Source organism: Aotus nancymaae, unplaced genomic scaffold, assembly GCF_030222135.1.
Source record: "Aotus nancymaae isolate 86718 unplaced genomic scaffold, 86718_ANA_hifiasm-v0.15.2.pri h1tg000064l_1, whole genome shotgun sequence".
Taxonomy (NCBI): Eukaryota; Metazoa; Chordata; class Mammalia; order Primates; family Aotidae; genus Aotus; species Aotus nancymaae.
The window spans coordinates 27,891,463-27,907,720 of NW_026988479.1; the positions used below are offsets into that span (position 1 = coordinate 27,891,463).

The 16,258-nt window shown below is 38.1% G+C and overlaps 1 long non-coding RNA gene and 1 pseudogene across 1 annotated transcript in view; one reads left to right on the forward strand and one right to left on the reverse strand.

Moving 5' to 3' along the window:
• Positions 1–2,349, forward strand: part of LOC105715333 (ret finger protein-like 4A) — a 44,794-nt pseudogene extending 42,445 nt beyond the window's left edge.
• LOC135270610 (uncharacterized) overlaps positions 1–16,258 on the reverse strand; it is a 372,604-nt gene that overhangs the window by 285,963 nt on the left and 70,383 nt on the right. The gene's annotated exons all lie outside the window — the stretch shown is intronic.

Consider the following 16,258-nt stretch of genomic DNA (forward strand, 5'->3'; position numbering starts at 1 on the left):
CGTCAAGAGATTGAGACCATCCTGGCCAACATGGTGAAACCCTGTCTTTACTAAAAATACAAAAATTAGCTGGGTGTGGTGGCATGCACCTGTAGTGCCAGCTACTCCAGAGGCTGAGGCAGGAGAATTGCTTGAATCCTGGAAGAAGAGGTTGCAGTGAGCTGTGATTGCGCCACTACACTCCAGCCTGGTGACAGAGCGAGACTTGGTCTCAAAACAAACAAAGCAAACAAACAAAACCCTGGAAAGATAACCTAGGAAATGCCATTCTGCTTCTGGACATGGGACCTTGCAAATGAAGAATGCCAATAGCAATTGCAACAGAAACAAAAATTGACAAATGAGATCTAATTAAAGAACTTCTGGACAGCAAAGGAAACTGTCAACAGAGTAAACAACCTACAAAATGGAAGAAAATATTTGCAAACTACAAACTTGCAAAGGTCTAATATCCAGAATCTATAAGGATAGTAAAAAAATTACAAGCAAAAAAAAATTTAAAAAGTAGGTAAAAGATATGAACAGATGCTTTTCAAAAAAAAGCATATATGCAGGCTACAAGTATATGAAAAAAATGCTCCACATCATTAGAGAAATACAAATCCAAATACAATCCAAATACAATCAAAATACAAATCCAAATACAATCATTAGAGAAATACAAATCCAAACCATAATGAGATGCCATCTCACACCAGTCAAAATAGCTAATTATTAAAAAGTCAAATAGTAACAGTTGCTGATGAGGTTGTGGAGAAAAAGGAATGCTGATGCACTGCTGATGCCAGTGTTAATTAGTTCAGCCACTGTGAAGAGGAGTTTGTCAATTTCTCAAAGAACTTAAAACAGAATTGCCATTTGACCCAGCAATCTTATTATTGAGTATATATCCAAAGGACTATAAATTATTCTATTATAAACACACATGCACCTGTATGTTCATTGCAGCAATATTCACAATAGTAAAGACATGGAATCAACCTAAATGCTCATCAGTGATAGGCTGGATAAAGAAAATATGGTACATATACACCATGGAATACTATGCAGCCAGAAAAAGAATGAGTTCATGTCCTTTGCAGCAACATGGATGGAGCTGGTGTCTGTTATCTCAGGCAAACTAAACAGAAAACAAAAGCCAAATACCACACGTTCACATAAGTGGAAACTAAATATTGAGTACATATGCATACAAAGAAGGGAGCAACAGATGCTGAGGCCTGCTTGAGGGATGGAGGATAGGAGGGGCATAAGGATAAAAAAACTACCTATCTGGTACTATGCTAATTACATGGATGAAGAAATAATCTGTATACCAAAATCCTGCAACACAAAATTTACCTACATAACAAACCTACACATGTATCCCTGAGCCTAAAATAAAGGTGAAAAGAAGTTATCTGAGCTGTCGGCAGAAGCAGCTAGAGGTCAGGAAAGGAAACTCAGGAAGGAAAGACATTTGCCATGGCTGAACACTTGGAAACAAGTAATCAGATGTCCTGTCTGTCTAAATGATCTTGAAGAACCCGTGCAACTGAAATGTGGATATGCCTGCTGCCTCCAATGTGCATCAATTCACTGCAGAAGGAGCCCCATGGGGAAGGTGTACTGTGCCCCTTATGTACTGTGGCCTCTCAGAAGAATGACATCAAGCCCAAGTTCAAGCTGAGGGCACTGATTTCCAACATCAAGGAACTAGACCCCAAGCTGAAATCTATTCTAACGATGAAGCCAAGGATGAAGAAGTTTCAAGTGGATATGACCTTGGATATGGACACAGCCAACAAGCATCTTATCATTTCTGAAGACCTGAGGAGTGTCTGATGGGATTTCAGACAGAATAGGAAAGAGCAAGCTGAGAGGTTCAACTACACACTGTGTGTCCTGGGGACCTCTCACTTAACTTCCGGCCACCATTACTGGGAAGTGGATGTGGGCGCCAGCAAAGTATGGGATGTGGGCATTTGTATAGAATCTGTGAATCTACAGGGGAACGTTGTCCTTTCTTCAGAACTCGGCTTCTGGACTGTGGGTTCCAGAAAAGGAAAGATCTTTGCCGCCAGCACTATGCCTTTGACTTTTCTCTGGGTGAGGACCCAATCGCACAGAGTGGGGATTTTCCTGGAGGTAGGTATGGGGTCCATTTCCAATTATAATGTTAGTGATGGGTGCCATATCTACACGTTCAACAACATTCCTCTTATAGAGCCACTGTGTCCATTTTTTTCTCATAATCATGAAACTCAAGATGATCAGAGCTTCCTGAGTATCTGTCCTGTGATCAATCCAGACAGTGCCAGTACAACATTTGAACATCATCATCGATGGCAAGTTTCTGTGTGCCCATAGCCAGAGGTAAGAATATTTCTGCTAGATACACATAGGTACAAAGGGATAGGAGGGAAACGTCAGTCATTTTGTAAACCATGAGCAGAAAGCAATTATATTAGTTAGGGGAAAATTACATTTTACGTATAAAGTTTGTCATGTTTCCTTTGGGGCTTATGTTTATTCTTTTGTTCAATAAATATTTTGAAATTTCAAAAACAAAAATGGTCCAAGAAGGACACAGTATCACTTATATGATATTCCTGCCAAAAATGCAAAATATGAATCCAATCATAAGAAAACATTTAACAAACCCAAAGTGAGAGACATTCCATAAAATAAGTATATTGTACTCTCCAAAAATGTCAAGAAATGAAGGACAAAGAAGAGCTGAGAAACTGTTCTAAATTAAAGAAATCTAAAGGTACCTATAGCTGTATACAATGGGTGTGTCTAGATTGAATATTGTACCGAGGGAAAGATGAAAACCCAATATGTACCAAATGACATTATTGGGTCAGTGGCAAAATATGAGTACAAAGTACAGATTAAATAAAAACATTGCATCAGTGTTATTTTTTTTTATTTATTTCAATCACTGCACCATGGTTACATAATAAGAGAATTTTCTTACTCTCAGGAAATAACACAGTTAAGTGTATGACATGTTAAAGGGACAGCATATCAGCAACTTATTTTTGAAGGGTCAGAAAATGGAATTACAGAAAAAGACAGCAAGCGAGAGAGTGAGCAAGAGAGCAGGGGTGTGAATCCTTCGGAGAGTAATGGGGCAAAATAAAAATAATAGTTCTTTGTAGTATTCTGATGATTTTTAAGTTTGCAATTTTATAAAAATAAAACTTACAAAAATCAAACAAAACAAAGCCTGCCTTGAGCTGGCTCTTGTTTCCCTTAGCATCCTTTATTCTCCAGGAGCCTCTGCAATCTTACTGTATTGAGATCCTGCTGTGCTCTGAAGTGCTATGATCTTTTTTGTTTATAAGCAATCCGTTTCAACTACCTGCAATGTGCTACCCTTCATTTGAGGGGGGTAGTTTCTACTCATTTCTTCAAACTTCTTTCAAGCATTCTGTCCTCTGTGGAAGTTTCCCTGGCTGTTCCCAGCCCATTTCCCTTGCCCAGAGTGCCCCGAGTGACCCTCCCACATGTTCCCCCAACATACACTGGACATTCCTTTCTCCTAGTTCTGATCACATCATCCCATTGCCCATCTCCTCCACCGAACAGTGAGTGCTTTACCTTATTATCTTCCATATCCATAGCCCCTCACATGTGAGAGGGATGCTATAAACACTGATGCATAGAGATGGCAGAATGAATGCTCTCCATGGAGCAAAATTGAAATCAAACATTGTATATATCTTAGTACATATTTTAAGAATGGAAGAAAAGATTGTTGAGTCACCTTATTTCTCCATGATTTCCACTCATTATATATAACTTTATGTATACTTCAATGAATAGTTAATAGAACCCTTAAAAATTAGTATCTTCTGGCAGAAAAATATGTTTTTTCCTTCCAGTGTCTAAGGAGACTGACTCCTAACAATTGGGGGGGGGCATTTGTTTCATGGGCTCAAATCATATTTCTGCAAATGCCCTCAGATTTGAAGTATGAATTAAGTGAGGGGTATAGCTAAGCTGTGACAGAGTTAATTACTCTGTATAGAGAAGCACGGACACAGAGAGTCTGGGAGGAACATCCTGGAAGGAGGCTGGTGCTTGTAGCTTCTCAAAGGGAAGGGTAAAAGGGAGATTACGAGACCTAGAGACAGAAAAGACAAAAAGAGTTACTGGGAAGAAGAGACATTCTAGCAAATGGTAGGTGTTCAATAACCATTTGTTGAACTAATGCCTGGGCATGTTATGTATATTTGGAAAGTGAAATTCTGTGTACTATAAAATCTTCATTTATCTTTGTCACAGAGTCTTCAGTAAGATAACTACTTTCAGTAAAGTGTGGTAGACCAGATTGTGGATAGCGAGATAAAGAGACTTGCAAATCAAGTGGAGATTAACAGAGGAAGAAAAAAGGCTGCACGTGGGAGCTCACCCTCTACCCTCAGCCATGCAAAAATTTTGCTTTGGCCAAATCTATACCTGCTGGCTGAGTCTGCAGCTAGTAGATATAGATTTGACCATAGCATTCTTCATAGTTGGTTATCTGTTTTGATTCATTAGGGTCTGTGCTATATTCTAGTTTGTTAAATATATTGAATGTATCTGATAATAATATGATAGAGTACACATGATAGTACAATAAGAAACTTGTACAAATTAATTTGGAAAAGACATATTCATAGAAAAAGCTATCTGAGAAGAACAGTCATAGGAAATGAACCAAATTAACACTGTGACAAATAGGTGTTCCTGCTGTTTAAATATTTCATGAAACGTTGGGACCAATGATATTGATGTGTGATTATCTTACAAGTTTGTGCTTTCTTACAGAGTTTCTATGAATACATGTTCCAGGTTATTATTGCACATTCAGCTATCCTAATAACATGCTAATTAACAAACTTCAATGTACTAGACACTGAGAGTCTGTCCTCAAGGATCCTATAGTCTAGAAGATAAAAAGATAGCAGGTAATCTAATAAATCTCATAAATTGTGTTTTAAGATTTCCAATTGTGAATGCTTTTGAGTCTTAGAATATTCAAACATTCGATTCTAAAGTAAAATGAGTTATGAAACAAAATCTAAAGAGAAGAGAAAACCTCATTGATCGAAATTAAGATAAAAACCATAGATTATAGGAATACCACAATACAACTATCTGGACAAGAGTTCTGCCTTAAAGCATTGAGTTAGGAGTCAGAATGCCTAGGTAGAGGCTTTAACTCAGTAACTATCTAAATACATGGACTTGAGAAAGTCACTAAGCCCATCTTCTCCTTTTTTTTTTTTTTTTTTGAGACGAAGTCTCACTCTGTCACGCAGGCTAGAGTACAGTGGCACAATCTTGGCTCACTGCAACCTCTGCCTCCCAGGTTCAGGCAATTCTCCTGCCTCAGCCTCCTGAGTAGCTGGGATTACAGGTGTGTGCCACCATACCCAGCTAATTTTTGTATTTTTAGTAGAAATGAGGTTTCACCATGTTGGTCAGGCTGCTTTCAAACTCCTGACCTTGTGATCCACCCACCTCGGCCTCCCAAAGTGCTGGGATTACAGGCTTGAGCCACTGCGCCCAGTCCACTAAGCCCATCTTCTTACACAGTGAAAGAGTTGGATAAGATCAGAGATTTCAAATATTCTGCACAAAGGCCCTAAATGGTAAGAAGGAATCTGTTGGGCAAGACTCTGTATCTTCCACTTTCTCACTCTACCAACAAAAGCAGCTTTGCTTTTCTATACTCCATATATTGTCATTCAGTTTTCCATTTTGTTTGAAAGCTTCGACCACTATAACTAGATTTCTCCTAAGCCATGTTGTAACTCCTAATAGAGTTATAACACATTCTACCCTCCTTCTCAGGGTATAGCAGCCAGAGCTGAAAACTGGTGAATTTGTCAATAAAAGATCTATTTTTTCTTTAAGACATAATCTATAAGCTTTCGAGGAAATATTTTTAAGTTGAAATTTATGCTACACTATATATTTCCAAAACTTTCCCCAGTAGTTTATATTTACTTGTTTTTCTCTGACAGGCTTGTAAAAACGTATCTTGCTCTTTTTCAAATTTCCAGCCAATTAACAGCCAGATTTCATACAAGCAGAACCTAATTAACATGCTTAATACATTCATCAACTATTAATTTAATTAGGACAGTCAGCAAATTTCCATCACTGTACTAAAGCTGGCTGAGTGCCTGGAATACTTTGGGGAAGTCGAGATTGTAACATAGACATGTTTTGTATCTTTAGAGACCTAAAATTAAAAGGGAGTACAAATTAACTTGTTTTTTCAGTCTCATATAATTTGAAAATGTGGACCTTCTCTTAAGAGATCCAGGCCACCAACTGGCTTCCCGAGTGGCCAGAACAATTCTTTGCATTTTTGTGCATGCATTTCATATTTCTCTAGAGACTACTATTCCCTTAATTCAGTTATCCTCCCTTGCCCACTAATTATGAGCTCTTCTTTTCATAAACCAGGCTTAGCTATGCTATTCTATGTTACATTTAATTAGGTATGGGAATGATGTAAGTTGCTATTTAAAGATCCAGTCAGGTAAATAAGTGATATTAATACAAGTATTGTATTGTATACCTTCCTTGCCCCTACCATCACTAATCAATTCCTGCACTGTTTTCCATTACATCTCAGGTCAAGGACCTTAGTTAACTCTTATCTGACTTTCCTAGTCTCAAATAAAACCCCAAGATTGACCACCACTTTTATAAAATATATAGAGAGATAGATAGATAGATAGATAGACACTCAGTTTCCTTCCTAGGTGTCATGTCTGGACTCTTCCACTCCTCTTTTATCTCTTTCAACTAAATCTAGAAATGGCTAGATTTTTGTTGATGCTTAACACAAACTTCATAAACCTAGTGAGAAGCAAGAAGAAAATCAGCATATTGTCACAGCTCCAAACTAGCAGCATGTCCTATAATTAAACCTTTCCTTTTTCTTTACCATGCCCAATCTCCCTTCTACCACACTCTCCCTCTAACTCTCATTTCTCAAGGGATGCCCTCCTTCTGAAAGCTTAAATATGGGCAATTACTTTATCCACAGCAAGCCAACAGTGCAGAAATTACCTCTGCCCTTCCCAACCCTGCCTCAGGGTATATGTTAATTACAGCTGTCAGAGGTAACTGGTAAAAGTAACTGGGGTATGGAGCCCTGGGATTGGGTGGTTGGCTCGTTTGAGCTGTATGGGTCCTTCCCAGTCCCCATGATGAAAGAGGTGAATAATTTAACTATTCTAAAGCAACACAAACTATGAAGAGAGGATTTAGCAAAGGCTGTGAGTGCAGCCTTCTCGGTCAGATAAACCTAGATTCCAGTGTGTAGCCTCTGCCACCACTAGTCCAGAGGCATTAGCCAATTCTGCTTTGTCTTCTACAAATGGTATGGTATTAGTAATCTTTTTTTTTTTTTTTTTTTTTTTTTTTTGCAGCATTGGTTCTCAGATTAAATGTGGTTATGAATGTGAGGTTCTCAAAAAAAAATCATTTGGCACAAAATAATAATATATTCTTATAAAATTTCATGAACATGCAACTTCAAATAGACAAATTTTTCTCTTTAACTAGGAGTGCCAAAAGAACAGTACTGCCTAGACTTACCAGTGGAATCATAATGGTTCTCAAATACTCTCATGTGATATACTAAAAGTAATGTATTACTTTTAATAACAATACTTACCCATATCTCACACTCAAATAATTTTTTCAACTCTATAAAACCGTGTTTTTCTAAATTTTCACTATTTCTGAAGTTGTGGTGAGTCTTAAAATTGCTGCATACATTTACTGTGGTACTGCAACTGCTTTCTCTTAAATAATTGTACTGAAATCCACAGGGTGCCTTACAGTCAGTGTTGCTTTAATTACATAATTAAGTAAAATTGCTTTATTAAAAATGCATTGTCTCCTTTAAGAAATGAGCAGAGCCATGTTCTGGGAAGTTTAAAAAGATCTATTAGACTGCTGAAATTGTCACCAAACTTCCCCTTTGAATTTTTTACTGTATCCTTGGGCCTCTCACCTTCATTCTTCACTGCCATCTTTATCTTCTAACTACTACTTTCTTATTACTTGCTGTGTTCTATGTATTTTGTCATGTGCCTTATAAATGCCATTTTATTTTACTGCACATAGTTCTAGAGGTGGACAAAATTAAAGGTGGGGATATTGAGGTTCTGATAGGAAAACTGAGGCTCAGAGTGTAAAGTGATGGCCCTATTCCACAGTAAATGAGATACACTTCAGATTCAAGACTGACTTCAAACCCATGATTCTTTAGCACTACCAGAGTGCCTTGATTATGAATAAATGACTTCAGTAAGCAAAGAAATAACACTGACCCCACATGAATAATTTCATCAGTGGAACATATTGGAAAACAGAGAATGAGGCTGTTGAAGGAGCATCGGGGAGTTGTAAAAGCTTACAAGGTAAATATAAAGAAATGACTACCTCCTTCTACCAGAGTTTCTCCTTCTGAGAGCTTTTGTTTGATTCACAAAAATATACTAATTTAGACTCCATTGATGATAGGAACAAGTATTGATAGACATTCTGAAAAAATTGAAAGGCAATTCTCATGGCATTTTAGAAAACTTGTGGACTTTTTTTCTCCTTGAACAACATTTTAATACATAAATATCACCTTAGAGCATAATGTCTTCTGAGCATTGACTGGCCCAGTGCTACATTCATATCCTCCAACTTTATCTTCTACTGCTTGATCCTGTATGAGTCCAGAAGAGGTTCCTGGAAGACCACACCTTTTCTGTTAGAACACATTGCTTTCCACTGCACTGGGCTTCTTGGGAGGAAATAAAGTGGGCTATCTAAGGTGAGATTCTGACTATAAATTGCTTGACTATCAGCAAACTGTCTCTCATCAAAATGATGTCTGGCCAATCACAACACCTGAAATTTGTTTTTCTGTCCTTTTAAATTTTAATAAAATAGATTAATTTCATATTAAAGAGCAAGACCATTCTCTCATCCGTGATAAAATTTTAGACATATGTTCTATAAAATATTTAGTATTTGATTGGAAATGAATCCAGTATAACATGACTTCTACAGATACAGCATTCCCATCCTCACTCCCATTTTTATTTTGAGAAATTTTAAAAAATAGAGAAAAGTACAAAAAATAAGACAAGATATCCATATACCACAATCCAGAATCAATCAGTATCTTCTTATATTTACTTAAAACTCCTTTTAAAGAGAAGTGGATGCTTATATAAAAAGCTCAAGTCACCTTTAACTGATACCCACCCCACCTCCCATACTCATTACTTTCCCTTCGCCACTCTTCACAGGTGACCAGTATCAAGAGTTTGGTCTGTATCCTTCCAACCCATTTCAAAAACACCTGAAATTTTTACAGCAGAGTAATTTTTTGTGTGTGTGAAAAAAAGATAATTCTCTCTAGATCCTGATGTGGCTAGGTAAGAATTCTTAATTGTTTTAATTAAGCACCCACAATCCACTTATCTTCTTTATTTTTATTATTTATTTTTTGAGAGAGACTCACTCCGTCACCCAGACTGGAATGCAGTGGTACTGTCTAGACTCACTGCAATCTCTGTTTCCCAGGTTCAAGGGATTCTCATGCCTCAGCTTCCTGAGTTGCTGGGATTACAGGCATGCACCACTATGCCCAGCTAATTCTTGTATTTTTTTAGTAGAGGCAGAGTTTTGCCATGTTGGCCAGTCTGTTCTCAAACTCCTTGCCTCAGGCCATCTTCCCACCCCGGCCTCCCACGGTGCTGGAATTACAGGTGTAAGCCACTACACCTGCCTTTCTTTATTCTTTACAGAGCTCTACACATATTCAGGTTGCTATACTTCTCCTATATGCCTCAAGGGAAGATGGCCTTATCACCTGTTCCACGTACAGATGCCCATAGGTCCAAATCATCCCTCCATTGTCTTGTGGGTTGACTTATACTGATTCAGAGGTGATCTTGTTTGGTCCAAATGGAAGGTCTGACTCTGCTTGGGGGAATGGCTTCTATCTCAGTCTGTGAATTTATCTTATCTCTTTTCTGCTGGAGGTAAACAACAAGCTATTTATATTTCCCCAAATATTATTAACAGCTATACTGTCACCATAAGATTATTATCAGTTTTGTAATGAAATAAATACCTGAGGAAGGCAGAATGGAGACTGGGGAAAAAATGAGTTAATGGTAACGTCATTGAGTATAAACTGCATCTGAACTTTCAGTTATAGACATAAGGATAATTTGTTTAAGCAGGTTTGAGATAATAGTCTTTCCTGCACCTGAAAGAACGATTGATTAGTGATAACATGGAAGATGGAACTATTTTGGTAGAGGACAGCAACACTGACCCAAACCAAATGGTCAGGCCAAAATTCCAGAAGTTATTTTTGGCTCTTTATTATTTATCACTTCAAAATAATTAGAAACTTTATTTATCTCCAAGATATTCTGTTTTTTTGTCTATTTTCCTTGAACACAATCTTAGCCCAAGTATCCTGCATTTCTTGCCTGAGACATCACCATATCTACCCAAATGGTCTCCTACTACCACTATTGCCACACTAATTGTTCATATTCATGTCACAGAGATATTTTGAAAATCTTTTAATGATTCCCTGTCACACATGGGTCAGAGGCTGCCTTTCTTATCAGAACGCAGAGGGTCCTATGTAACCTGCCACCCACCTTTGCAACCTCATTTTCTTCCACACTTTCCCAGCACTTCTGTTCCAGCCACACTGGCCTCTTTCCATTCTTTTACTTAAGTTTATTCTTGAACCATGTAAAACTTTGCACTTTTCTCTCTATCTACAGCGATTTTTCTTGGCTTTACTTGGTTGAGTCATTCCCATCCTTGAAGTCTCAGCTTAAATATCACCTCCTTAGAAAAGCCATTTCTTGATCTTTTCATGTTTCACTCATCGTTTTCTACTCTGCCTTGTTAAACATTGATCACATCATCCCATGTATTTCCTTATTGCTCTTATCAAAATCAAATGATATTCTGTTTGTACATTTTTGGTTTGTTTAGGTTTGTCTCCTTTTGGGGAAGACTACCACTATGGAGGGAAGAATCTTCTTAACGGTTTCCCTACCTAAGACACTGACTTAGGTGGTAACTCGCTATGGCAGGCTTGAAATCTGGCTGAAAATTCTTTACTATGTCCTGCTTTGAGAGGTGGAATCTATGTTCCCTGCTCCTAAATTTGGTGAAGCTTTGACAAATATAGTGCTTTGTGACTTTTGAGAGTTAGTCATAAAAAGCTATGTGCCTTCTAACTTGTTTGTTGGGAAAGCTCAGTCGTGGAGCCCTGAAATCCTGTCCAGTTACTCAGGATGCTATGCCAGAAAGCTGCACATAGTGCTTCAGTAAGTACCACAAGCTGATATCTTTCTTGGCCATCCCAGCTCAGCATCCAGATTTGTGAGTAAAGAATCCATCTTGCAAATACATGTGTTCCAGGCTCCAGCCATTCAAGCAATCTTAGTGGAGGCCATGAAAACTGTAAAGTCATGGTGCGGATAAAAGATGGCCTGTTGGTGTCCTTTCTGAATTATTGACTCAAATCAATGAGCATAGTGAAATAATGGTTTATGCCATTAATTTCAGGATGTATTATAACAATAGGCATTTGAAACACTGACCCCAACCAAAAGTTCAAAACTATTTACTGAATGAGACTGACCACGCAACTTATATGGACACTAATTTAGGGATCTGGGTTCCAGTCCAAGCTCTGCCACTAATGTATTATCTGACCTTAGGAAAATCCTTCCTATCTATGAATCTCAATTTCTTCACGTGTACGTTCAGGTGATATAATTAGCTAAATCTTAGCCCCCTTCCACTCAATTCTTAGTCTACAGATGATGGTTCCAACAACAGCAAAGAAAATGAGTAACCTGAAATAAAAGTTTTTCCCTTCTTTGGGTATTAATACAGTTTAAAGAATTCAATCTGTAGATCTCTGGGCAGGTTGGAGACAAGGAGAGAATTTGACAAGACACACAGTTCTCTGCCTCTGAGTATTCACACGGAGGTAATTTGCCTTTGCCCTTAAAGACAAATCATGTGGGATGAAGGAGCTTAGCAGACAGATGGTTTAATTGGGGGAGAGGGAGGGAAAGGCTGCAAATGAATGGCTTCTAAAGGTTTCTATTTTTATAAATGAATTATTTGCTTCTTTCCTGCAGTTCTGAAATGTCTCTTTCTATATAGTGTTGAATCCAGAAACCAGAGGATGAAACAAAAACTTAAGCAGAAACATGGCAGCAAGACCACTAGGTGTGTGGGCTGCTCCCAAAACAGGGAGGCTATGTGCCAGTCACCACTCTGACCTTTCAATTGTGTAAACTAATAATGATCCTTCTCTGCACCCCCTTCATTAGGAGATAAATGTGTATTTCCCAAAGGCACACAGGAAATCAAGTTGAATGAGGACAAGAACAAACAAGAGTGTCTTAATTTGTAATCTGGTGTCATTTCACTACACCAAGCACCCTCTCCAACACTTCATGGGCCACCTAGCATGGGCATCAAGTTCCAAAGAAGGGCAAGTATGGAAAACCCACTTTTTACTGTCTTTGGGATTTTTTTGAGATTATTCACTACGGATAGATATTTGGAGTCTGACTGGATCGGGAACTAGAGAATAAGAGAAGTATGGGAATGGTCATTCTCATTATGAGTAGAGTACGTAGGATGGTGATCTTAGCCTATAGACCCATTAATTGTTATGATTTAGACATCTGCCACCATAAACATTGCAGAAGCACATTCCAGTAAGAGGAATTGAGAAGACTTCTGCAGGAAAACTGACCAGAAAGAATCAAAACAAATAGATAAGCAGTAGTTCATATGGAGCCTCAGAATCTTTCTCAACATGGCACCACAAGCAGCCACAATACATTAGAACTATGGCAAAAAATCAAAATTATCTGCCATCTCTGCATCTAACTTTCTCACCTGAGAAAGTGATTTTGAATACAACCTGGTTTCAATAGTTAGATTTTTTTCCCCAAATGCAATTTCCTCTAAAAGACACATAGATTGATATGTCTGGAATAAGAAGTATCTTAGGGGAGGGGGACTTGGTTTTTTAAAAGTCACGCAATTAGACACAAAACCCAGACTTCCACATTTGTGGTTCAGTGTCTCCGGTATTACACAGCAGTACCCTCAGGAATTCTCTCTAATAAAGATTCAATGGCCTATGCTTAGAACATGCTAGAATAGCTGTTCTAAGAAGCAAAACAATAATTTTATATGATACAATTTTCTTTCATTTTGCCTATTTGAATTTAAATAAACTTTGCAGAGGAAGAAAGTACAGAATTCACACAAAATATTTTTCTCATTGGGTAACTGATCTACATGGCTCCTTTCAGCATAAAATGCAAAAAAAAAAAAAAAAGGAATGATTTAAAAATTAAAGTTCTATATAACATAGATGATTATTACCATTAGTAATCTGTATGTACTTTTAAAATTCTAATGTACTTTCAAAAGTTCAAGAAAAACAATTATTATTAGGATAGTGGAAGGTAGATGTTTATGGAGATACTGTGCAATTATTCCAAACAATTTAGCTAAAGTGAATTTAATTATATTCAATCTTCTGTTTTGAGAATGAAATTACAAATCAAAATATAAGCCAAAGGAAGAAAAGACAATTGTCATGTGACTAGACATTTTACATGCTTATCTGAGGAGTAGCCCAGCCAGAATGAGGTAGGTAGAAGAAGAAGATGAGGCAAGTGTGTGATGGTAAGCCCAGAGCCTACCTGCCACCATCCTCAAATCACATACACCATATGGACATTACAAATTAATTACAGCACTCATTTCTGTTAAAAATTCATGGGGGCCTCAGAATCTTCCTCAGTAAAATAGTATCGGCTGCTCTAGCAGTCAACCAGACTTGACATATGAGATGAGAACCTATGTACAAAAAGTTGGCTATGAATAATGGACGAGGAATTAAGATACCTATGTTCTAGTCTCAGCTTGGCTACCAACTGAGACTAGACAAATTGTGTACCAAGGACACATTTCTTGCCCTTTCCAGGTACTAATGCTATATCAGTAACTAGAAGAAAAAACTCCCAATATTGCCTATATTAGAATCATTGCATGATTGTTTTCTGGAAGAGACCTTACAGATAAGTTAAACTTGCCAAGACACCCAATCTAAGAATGTAGGGAGTGAGAATGGGGAATAGGGAGTGTTTTATACTATTTTTGCAAAGTTATTTAAAATTCAAATAGTCAAAAGAAGCAGAAAAATATTGCATCAAATTATTACCACTTTTTTTCCTATTCTTTTCTGTTTTAACGCTATGTTGTTGTATCAGTGTTAGAATCCCTTGGGAAATCTCAGAAGGATGCAAAAGACCCTGATTAAAATAGCAAATCTGGGTTTTGCTCCTCACTAGCCATGTGGCTTTGTTAAAATAATTTCTCCTCTAGGATGCTACCTACTCCAAACATATCTATCCCTATGTTTCACCCTTCCAGCCTCTGAAACGGATAGTTGATTGTACCAAAAACCTATAGACAGCCAGATTCTTTTTCTCTAGTTAATCTGAACTATGATTTATAGAAACTGGAGCCAATCTATGGCAAGCTTTTAGGTGGAAAGTTTTCATAGAGACAGCATGTGAGCATCTATGTTGCTTCATGCTCAAGATGAGGAGGTAGAAATAAGTGTTCAAGAGTGCAAAGCAGAGGGACTTTAAGAGATAAAACTATTTGCCTAGTTCCTACCTGTAAAGTTTTTATTTCAAGTTTCACTGATGTTCTGATAGGCTTCATCACCTGAGCCAGATGTCTCTGAGCTCTCTGTAACCTTACCACGAATTGTCCTTTATTTTGGCCAACTTTTATTCCTGCAGTCACACCATGTTCTGTTTAATGAGAGGAAAATGATGAAAGAGTGGCTTAGATTGAGACCTCTGAAGTCACTTTCATGACTCTGTCCTTGTTTGTTTTCAGTATGATGAAGCCTGTCTCCACCCTGAGGCTAACTTCACATCAGCTGACCAGTTTCATGTGGATACTTTCCTTACCCACATCCTCATCCATTCAATTTTCTAGAGCATGTACTGAGTTTGGGTGAACTCTAACCTCTTCTTACAAGATGAGATTTCCTTGATTCCAGTTTTCCCAGCATCTTTACCTTTCTCTGTGCCTGCTTCTTTTATCTCTCTGTTGCCCTCTCTTATCCTTTTCCCAACAAATGTATCAATGCAAACTTAAGTTTTCATGCACTAAAGACTGACACATTTCTAAGAATCTGTTCAAGTATAGCTGTCTCAAGCAGTTTCCCAAAAGGGCTAAGATACAGGCTTATAGAGTCAAACTTGGGTCTGAATCCTACCTCCATGAGTCACTGGAAATGCAGTCATGGAAAAGTTACTTAACTTTTCTGAACCTCAGTTCTTTCATACTGAAAATGAAGTCAAATCAGATCATGAGTTTACTGGTTTAACACAGTTTCTTGGATATAATAATGACTCAATAAATGTTGTCTTTGTTATTAAAGCAGAATAGGGTCCAGAAGCAGGGAAACTAAGGCCAATTTGTGCCGACTTCCTAAAGCTAAATCAAGGAAAAACACCAAGGTCTGGGGGCAGGGAATCTAAGGTCAATTCATGCTGACTTCCCAAACCTGGAGCAAAAGGAAAACTCCTGGTTCTGGAGGAGGGAACCTAAAGCCGATTAACACTAACTCCCAAAAGCTAAACCACACCCCGACCAAACAAACAAACAAAAAACCATATCCCCGCACCCCACCAGAGTAGCAAAGGCTCAAAGGCTACTGTCTCTACAGCCTTCCCACCTCCACCATAGATGGAGAGGGAGAATGCCTTGGATTGGCCATAGGCCAAGGGGCGAAGGACGGCCATCCCTTCACCAGCACAGGGCACCAATTCACCTCAGCGATTAACTAGCCACGGACCAAACCCTTCATCCACATAATTGGTAGCCAATAGTGATTTCAAAAGCAGTACTTAACACCCAGAAAACTTTTAACTGGTCCCTTGAGCTTCTTGCTCCAGCTCGCGCCAACCCCATGGAGTGCTTTCTTGCTTTAATAAATCCCTGCTTTTGCTGCTTTGTTCCTGTGTTTCGTTCCTTTGTTACTTTGTGCATTTTGTTTTGTTCAGTTCTTTGTTCAAAACTCCAAGGATCTGAACAACTTAACACTTATGGGGCCTTCCTTCCAGTAGCATCATTATCAGCATCATCCTTAGCTCAG